This window comes from Zingiber officinale, chromosome 1B (assembly GCF_018446385.1).
Source record: "Zingiber officinale cultivar Zhangliang chromosome 1B, Zo_v1.1, whole genome shotgun sequence".
In the NCBI taxonomy this organism is placed as follows: Eukaryota; Viridiplantae; Streptophyta; class Magnoliopsida; order Zingiberales; family Zingiberaceae; genus Zingiber; species Zingiber officinale.
In genome coordinates this window covers 128,374,020-128,381,807 of record NC_055986.1, presented here as the reverse complement: position 1 = coordinate 128,381,807, position 7,788 = coordinate 128,374,020, and the positions used below count along the sequence as shown (strand labels likewise).

Here is a 7,788-nt window from a genome sequence, read left to right as displayed (position 1 = left end):
CATTAAAGTCAAAGACTTCAAAAGAGATCAACTTCAAATGGAATTCCAAGATGGACTCGGATTCGACATGAGGGTGCCTCCACCATTCACATCAATGAGCTTTGATTCTTGGAAATCAAGGATCAAAAATTTCTTCATGATGGAGATAGAGCAATGGTTTGCTCTCATGGAAGGTTTTGAAGCTCCAAAGAATTCAAAAGGCAAAATTCTCAAGAAAAGCAAATGGAGCAAGGAGCAAATTTAAAGGTGCGAGGCGAATGACAAGGTAACCAAATTATTGGTTAGTCTATTGCCAAGCACAATCATTTGTAAAATTGGAGAATACAAGGATGCAAATGAACTATGGAGTAAATTGGCCAAACTTCATAAAGAACCCTCCATTGCACCAAACCAAGAGAAATCCAAAGAGGGTGACTCATTGGAGCAAGACCAAGAGGAAGAGGACTCCGAAGTTGAGAGATGTTCAACTTCCGAAGAAGAAGTTCAAGAAGCTTCATCCTCAAAGGAGTGTAACCAAAAGAGTAAAGAGGGAGCATACTCTTTGTTTCATGTGCAAAAGAATGAAGATGAAGAGGCTTCCACCTCTAGGATTGAGGGGAAGCATCATTCACTAACAGCAGAGCAAGAACAGGCTTCCACCTCCGGATCAAATGAAGAAAAAGAAGATGGTGCCACCTCCACAAGTCAAGAAAAATCAAGTGGAGGATCATGTGCCGCCCCTACAAACAAAGGTATGATAATTTTAAATTTAAATAATAAAAATCATATCATTTACTTTGAGTGTAGGGAACCATGGGCACTATAAGAGTAAGTGCTTCAAATTGGTTAAGAAGAAGGGTCAAGTGTCACCTAAGGGCAAGGAGAAGCCTAAAGAGACCGCCCATGTGACAAAGAAGAGGAAAGAGCACATAGTGTGTTTCTTGTGCAATCAAAGAGGACATTACCGGAGTCAATGTCCTATGGGGAAGAAACTGGTCAAAGTCAAAGGAGTAAGCTCAAGTCAAGGGAGAGCTTCTAAAAGGAAACTCAATGTATCATTTGCTGAACCAATTCCTTTAACACATGATAAAAAGTATACTAGGTCTAGTTTATATCATTTTAATGTGATCTATCATGAAAATAGAAGGCATTATAGAATTAAAGAAAAACATGTGGCTTATAATGCTAAGACAACTCAACCTAGGGTTAGGAAGGTAGAAAACAACTTAGGCAATAATTCTAAGGACTCTAGGCACATGCCTAAGAGAACTAAAAAACAAGGCTTTAGTGAAAAATCTAAGGTTGAGGAGTTATGGAAAGAAAATCAAGTCTTGAGGCCAAGACTTGATAAAATGGAGAGGACCCTTAGAAAAATCGCAAATGAAACATAAGGGTTCAAGAATCATAACCTAGGTTTAGAGCAACAAGGGTCATCCAATGGTCATAGAGGTTTGTGATACAAACCTAAAACTAAGAAAGATGAAGCCTCTTATCATAGGGTTCCATATAGTTATGGAACCAACCCTAGGTCTAGAGGTCAAGTTAAAAATACAAGGGAAGTTATCTCTAGGAGTATTTTTGGAAAGACTAATGTGACTAAGACTTCTAAGAAGTTAAAGAAAGTCACCAAGAAGGTCACAAGGGAAGCTTTCCCTAGAATTGACCTAAAAGAAGTGACCACGGTTTCTAAGAAGTCTAAAAAGATCATTAGAAAGGTAGCTAGGGAAGTTATCCCTAGTGAATATCTAGATCATCCAAGGAGCACTAATAGGTTTTGAGTTCCGAGGAGCATATTCTCTACACCCTAGATGAGTTTAGAGAGTTTCAACTCTAAATGAGTAGGGTGGTTAACCTAACCTTGATAAAGTTGACACTTGGAGACATTTTCAAGATTTTTGTTAACCTTTGAAAATGAAAAGGATTAATTACTTACTCTTTGGAAGAGTAAAATGTGTCAAACCTTAAGGAAGTGAACTTAATTTTAATTAGCACAACTAATTAAGAGTAAAAGAAATGTCAACTTGGGTTTTGACATTTTCTTGGGAAAATGTAAGCAATCTAGGATTAGATTTAATTCTAAGTTTAGCTAAGGATTAAGGATACTTAGATAGATTATTTAGGTATATTTTATTTATGCTAATTGCCATGATTGTTTGCCCATCATATGTCATGACATCATATTTTTCATTCATGCTTATTATGAAAAATACAACCAAAATACCATGTCATATCATACATATATCATGTAACTAAAGTATGTCTTCTTTTGAAAATTACTCATTTTGATGTATACCATAAAATCATCATGCCTTATTTTAAGGATAATGACATTTACTAACAAGTGATATCGTAGGTGGATGTTCATAATTCCTAAAATGCCTAGATAGATATGCATGATCCCTAGTTTAAGGTAAAACTAAAATCTACATCTCACAAAGACTATAAGGTGACTTGTATGTGTTTTAGTGCACATTAGATACAAGTGAGATGTTAGGATGATAAACAAAACTCAAGATGTTGATTTAGTGTATTTATTTGAGTTTTGATTTCATTAAAACACATTGTTATGTGTCCTCCAATCATTGGGAAAGCTAATATACAAGTCATGTGCATTGAGCCCAAAGAACATGGTTGGAAATTGGTTTTAAAAATCATTTTAAATATACTTTAGAAAACCTTGGTGAAGGCTATCTTTTAATAGTAATCATCATTGAAAAGTTAGACACAAACTAGAAGAAAATATTGAAGTTTTCAAGAGTTTTCAAGATTGTGTCAGTCTTTGAAAATAAGGTGTATTTTCCTAGAAAACTATTTTTCCATGATAGTATATTCCCTAAAGAATATCTACAAGAAGTTTCATAATTTTTAGAATTTTATAGAATTTTTAGGATATTTCTAAATTTTACTGAAATTGAATTTCAGGAAATCAGAGTCTCAATCGATCAGCCGATCGATTGGAATGTGTTTCCTGTGAGCAAAAGCTCACTGAATCGATTAGCCGATCGATTCATTCATGCCTGGATCGATCAGGCAATCGATTTAGAGGCATTTTCTATGAACAGAACCTCGCTGAATCGATCAGTGGATCAATTGAGCAAGTGACAATCGATTGAGTCCCAACCTAATCAATTGAAAAGGCTGATTTTAACTGGAAAAATCTGCTTTCATCACTTTAAGTCATTTTTAGTTCCTTTAAGCACTCCTATCCCCTTTGGAATATATTTATATACATTTAAGGGTGATTTTCATGATGAAAACTATTGGTGTAATCGACCTCCAAGGTTTTAATATCTGACAAATATGTTTAAGTAAGTTTAATGGAGCTTGATCATGGGAAGTCCTAGTCATGGCTAGGCAAGGGTGGGAAGTCAACAGAGTGACTAGTCCTAATTGCGGTTAGGCGAAAGAAGTCCTGGTTGTAGGCTAGGCAAGGAAAATTTTAATATATCGTGGAAGTCAGGTGGATTCAATAGGTCTGGAGGACCTGCTCCCTGGGTAGTCGAATACTGAGATAAGGGAAATCTCGGTAGATTGTGGAAGCCAGGTGGATAGGTCTGGAGGACTTGATCCTTGGGTAGCCGAATATTGAATCTTGGTGAGTGAAGTCAGGTGGAGAAAATCCTAGGGGGTGGTAACCTTAGGTTTTAGTAAGTGAAGCCAAATGTTGAAAATCCTAAGGGGAGATAACCTTAGGTAGCGAGAAGTCTTGGAGGAGTGAACTCCAAGCAAGGTTGATCGGATGGTTTCCAGTCGACCGCGCGCGGTTGACCAGACCAGCGGATCTTGGTGATTCTAAGTTTAGTTTTACCATCACATTCTGTATTACTATTATTACTGCTTGCTAATGTAGTATTGCAGGAAAGGCCTTAGTGGATCAGGTGATCAGACACTAAGCAGAAAAAGTCCAAACAAGTCTTGAGAACCAATGTTTGGCAGGTAAGTTGAGGTAAGCAACTAAAGGAGCGACAGTGAGGTCATGTTCCTGAAAGGAACAACTTAAGGTCGTTGATCCAACTGAAGAAATTGGGAAGGTTTCCAAGTTGAGATCAAAATAGTTGAACTGTATATTATTACTCATGCATTTATTATTACTGTGCTAATATCTATTTTGCAGGATTATTGTCTAACACTATTTTACAGGTTTAGCTTGATCGGTCGACTGAACCAGATGATCAGTCAACCGAACAAAGCCAACTCAGAGCAGATATTTGTTCAGATCAAAACAAAGTAGGGTCCGATCAAAGTTTGATCGATCAACCGAACAAGATGATTGGTCGACCGAACCCTAATGACTCAACACAATTCAGATCGAGCAGAAGCAAAGAAGGAAAGCTTGATGATCGGTCGACCGAACACATGGATTGGTCGACTGAACGATCATCACATTAAAGGTGCAGTAAGTGTGATTCTTGACAAATCTTGACGAACAGGGAAGGATCCTGTTCGGTCGACCAAAAAGAAGGATCGGTCAACCAAACCCTTAATGGTCATTAAATGTCGAAGATAGAATCAGCATAAGATCTCAATGAAGATGGAAGGGAGCTCGTTCGGTTGACCGAACGTAAGGATCAGTCGACCAAACATCGATAATTCTTATAAAAGAGAGCTCAAGGTCCGAGGCTATGTAACGGATTTTGATCGATTCGAAGTTCATCTCTGCACAAGCTACTTGCGCTACAAGTCTTCTGCACATCTTCAAGCAAGAAACTCCATCCGACCGACCGAGCTTCATCTTCTACTCTTGTCGGTATAATTATTTAAAGCTTGCATTGTATTTAATTTATAAGAAGGTAGTAGTTTGTTACTATCTTCTATTTGCATTTGTACGATCTGCTTCTTTCCGAGGATTTCGGAAAGAAGGGTTTTAGTGGATTGCTGATGTGCGTAGATTTTATACACTTGTTTAACATGTTTTGACACACATTCTTATGTTTTATACATGCTTTATCTATGCACTTTCATGTCCCTTGCTTTGCTTTTAGTATAAATATTTTTCTTTGTTCGGAGATCTGCTTTTGTGCGTTTATGCTTTCAGGAGTCGAATTTGGAGAAGAATTGATGTTTGTGGCTGATTCTACAACCAAACAGAGAAAGAACGACTTTGGCAATGAGTGCCACACAACCTTGCAAAGGGGAATGGCCTCGGCCGTGTGGTCATGACAGGGCCGTGTAGCATCAACAGCAAGGGAGAATGCCCTAGCCGTGTGAAGTTACATGGTTGTGCCACCTTCTTCAGCTAGCCAGTACACGACCGTGTAGCCTTTCCAGTGATAGAGATTACCCTGGCCGTGTATGATTACACGACCGTGTAGCCTTTCTAGAGCCGAAGAACGGCATGGTCGTGTGTGCCACACGACTGTGCATCCCTTTCAGAGACAAGAATTGACCAGGCTGTGTGGTTTCACACGGTCATGCAAGCAAGCAGCAATGGAACATGGCACGATCGTGTGAGGATCACACGGCCGCGTGACCTTGGCCGAGAGGAGGAACGCCTTGGCCGTGTGGATCTCACACGGCCATGTCCTGAGCCATGTGGCGCCCAAATGCCCTCCTCTATATATATAGCTTCTTCCTCTTTGAAAGGGAGAGACTTTCCCTTTAGGGGGATATGTTCTTGGGTGAATTTCTAGCATTCGGAAGGAGATTTCTATCCAAGATTCGACTCCAAGAGCGGAGGATTGGTTCCGAAGATCACTCGTCATATTGAGATAAGCATTCCTTTCTATTCTTCTTGATTTGGATCGGAATGTCTTGGATCTTCTTGCCTTCGATTCTTTCTTCATTCTCTATAGAGTAGATCTTTTGTTCTAGGAAGGAGGGAGTATTTGTGATGTAATTTGATGTTAGATTCATGGATTTGCCATCTTCTTGATTCAAGGATATTGTTATATTTTGTATCAATCAATCTTGTATGGATTGTTGTGTTTCGTGCCTAATTCCCATTCTTGATTGGCTGTTTGTATTTCTTGTGGAATCTTGTTGAGGAATTCACTGAATTGTATGACCGAGGGGCGTCGTGACAGGGCTGCCCCGCTAACAGACTTTTTAGGGGATCACCTTTAGGGATAAAGCAAGAAGATACAAAGAAGTAGGACGGATTGATATGCTTAATTCTATATCTTAAGGTGAATTGATTAGTGATGTGTTTCTATGTCATATGACCGAGGGGCGTCGTGACAAGGCTGCCCCGCTAATGGACTTCATAGGGATCATAACTTTTTATTTCTTAGGGTTTAGATGTGAGTCCTTGACCGGTGTTTTCTGCAGAAGATAATCGGTAACTTCTTATTAATACATTTCAATTGAGGACAAGAATTGGTAGATTGCTTTACATCGATGAATATCACAAAGAAACCAAAACTCCTAGAACCTTTATAAAACTGAATTTCTGCATTTAACCCTTACATCTAATCTTTAGTTGTAAATGATGTTTTAATCGTTTGTTTAGCTAATTCGCTTTTGAGATATCTTTAGTGATTATAACTAGTCTCTGTGGATACAATATCTTTTATTATTACTGACGACGTAACCATACACTTGTGATTCGTAACAAATTTTTGACGCCGTTGCCGGGGACTGCACTTATAACATTAGAAATTATTATTTGAGTTAGACTAAACTTTTCTTTTCTTGTCTTACATCTAACTCGTAACTAGTTTTCCAATTCTATTTTGTATTCTTTCATTACATTCTTTCATTGCATCTATTTTTTCTTCCTTTCTCATTTCATTCATTCATTGCATTCTTTCATTCGTTCATTACATTGTTCTTTAATTCTTTTTGTAAACTACATTCTTTCTATTCTTGTATTCTTTTCCTTTCTTTGTATCAAATTCTTTGATCTTGTTCTTATATGCGAAGATCTAACTTTGCAAGAGAATTACTTCCTCTTGATCTCGAAATTGATAGAACATTCCATAGAAGGAAAATCTTGCAAAGACATCAAGAAGAACAAGAACAATCAACAATGGCTAATAGACCACTTAAGGATTATGCAGCACCTTATGTTAGAGGGTTTCGCTCAAGCATTACAAGACCCTCTGTTGAAGCAAATAACTTTGAGATCAAGCCTGCAATAATCAATATGATGTAGCAACATTAGTTTGGAGGTGTATCGCATGAAGATCCTAATCAGCATTTGGAGGTCTTCTATGAAATCTGCGGTACCATGAAAATGAACGGTGTTCCTTCAGAAGCAATTAGACTATTACTGTTTGGGTTTTCTTTAAGGGATAGAGCTAAACAATGGTTAAATTCCTTACCCCCAAATAGCATTTCCACTTGGGAACAATGTGAGCAGCAATTCTTAGATAAGTTCTATCCTCCTAGCAAGACAGCTCATATAAGAAATCTTATCGCAAGCTTCAGACAATCTGATTCAGAATTTTTATTTAAAGCATGGGATAGATACAATAATATGTTCAGACAATGCCCACATCATGGTTTAGAGAAATGGTTGGTGTTGCACACTTTTTATAATGACATTAACTATCATACTAAAGTGTCCCTAGATTCAGCCGCTGGAGGGGCACTTATGAACAAAAGTTTAGATGAAGCTGAAGAAATCATTGAGAGTGTAGCATAGAATCATGATTAATGGGCAACAGAGAGAAATGGAGGCTATTCTTATTCAAACCCAACAAAGGCATTAGGAAAATTTGATGTAGATGCAGTCACTTTAATGACTGCAAAGCTGGATGCTCTTACAAAAAAACTAGAAAATATGGGGACTAGCACTTATACAGTAAATGTCATAGTATGGAAGTTCTGATCAATCTCAAGACTCATGTCCTTTGGGAGCTATCTCTG

At 37.9% G+C, this 7,788-nt stretch overlaps 1 non-coding gene across 1 annotated transcript; it reads right to left on the bottom strand.

Moving 5' to 3' along the window:
* Positions 1-7,319: 7,319 nt before the first annotated feature.
* Positions 7,320-7,425, bottom strand: LOC121994120. The gene has a single exon (XR_006115593.1). It is a non-coding gene; the product is annotated as a small nucleolar RNA R71 (small nucleolar RNA).
* Positions 7,426-7,788: the final 363 nt, after the last annotated feature.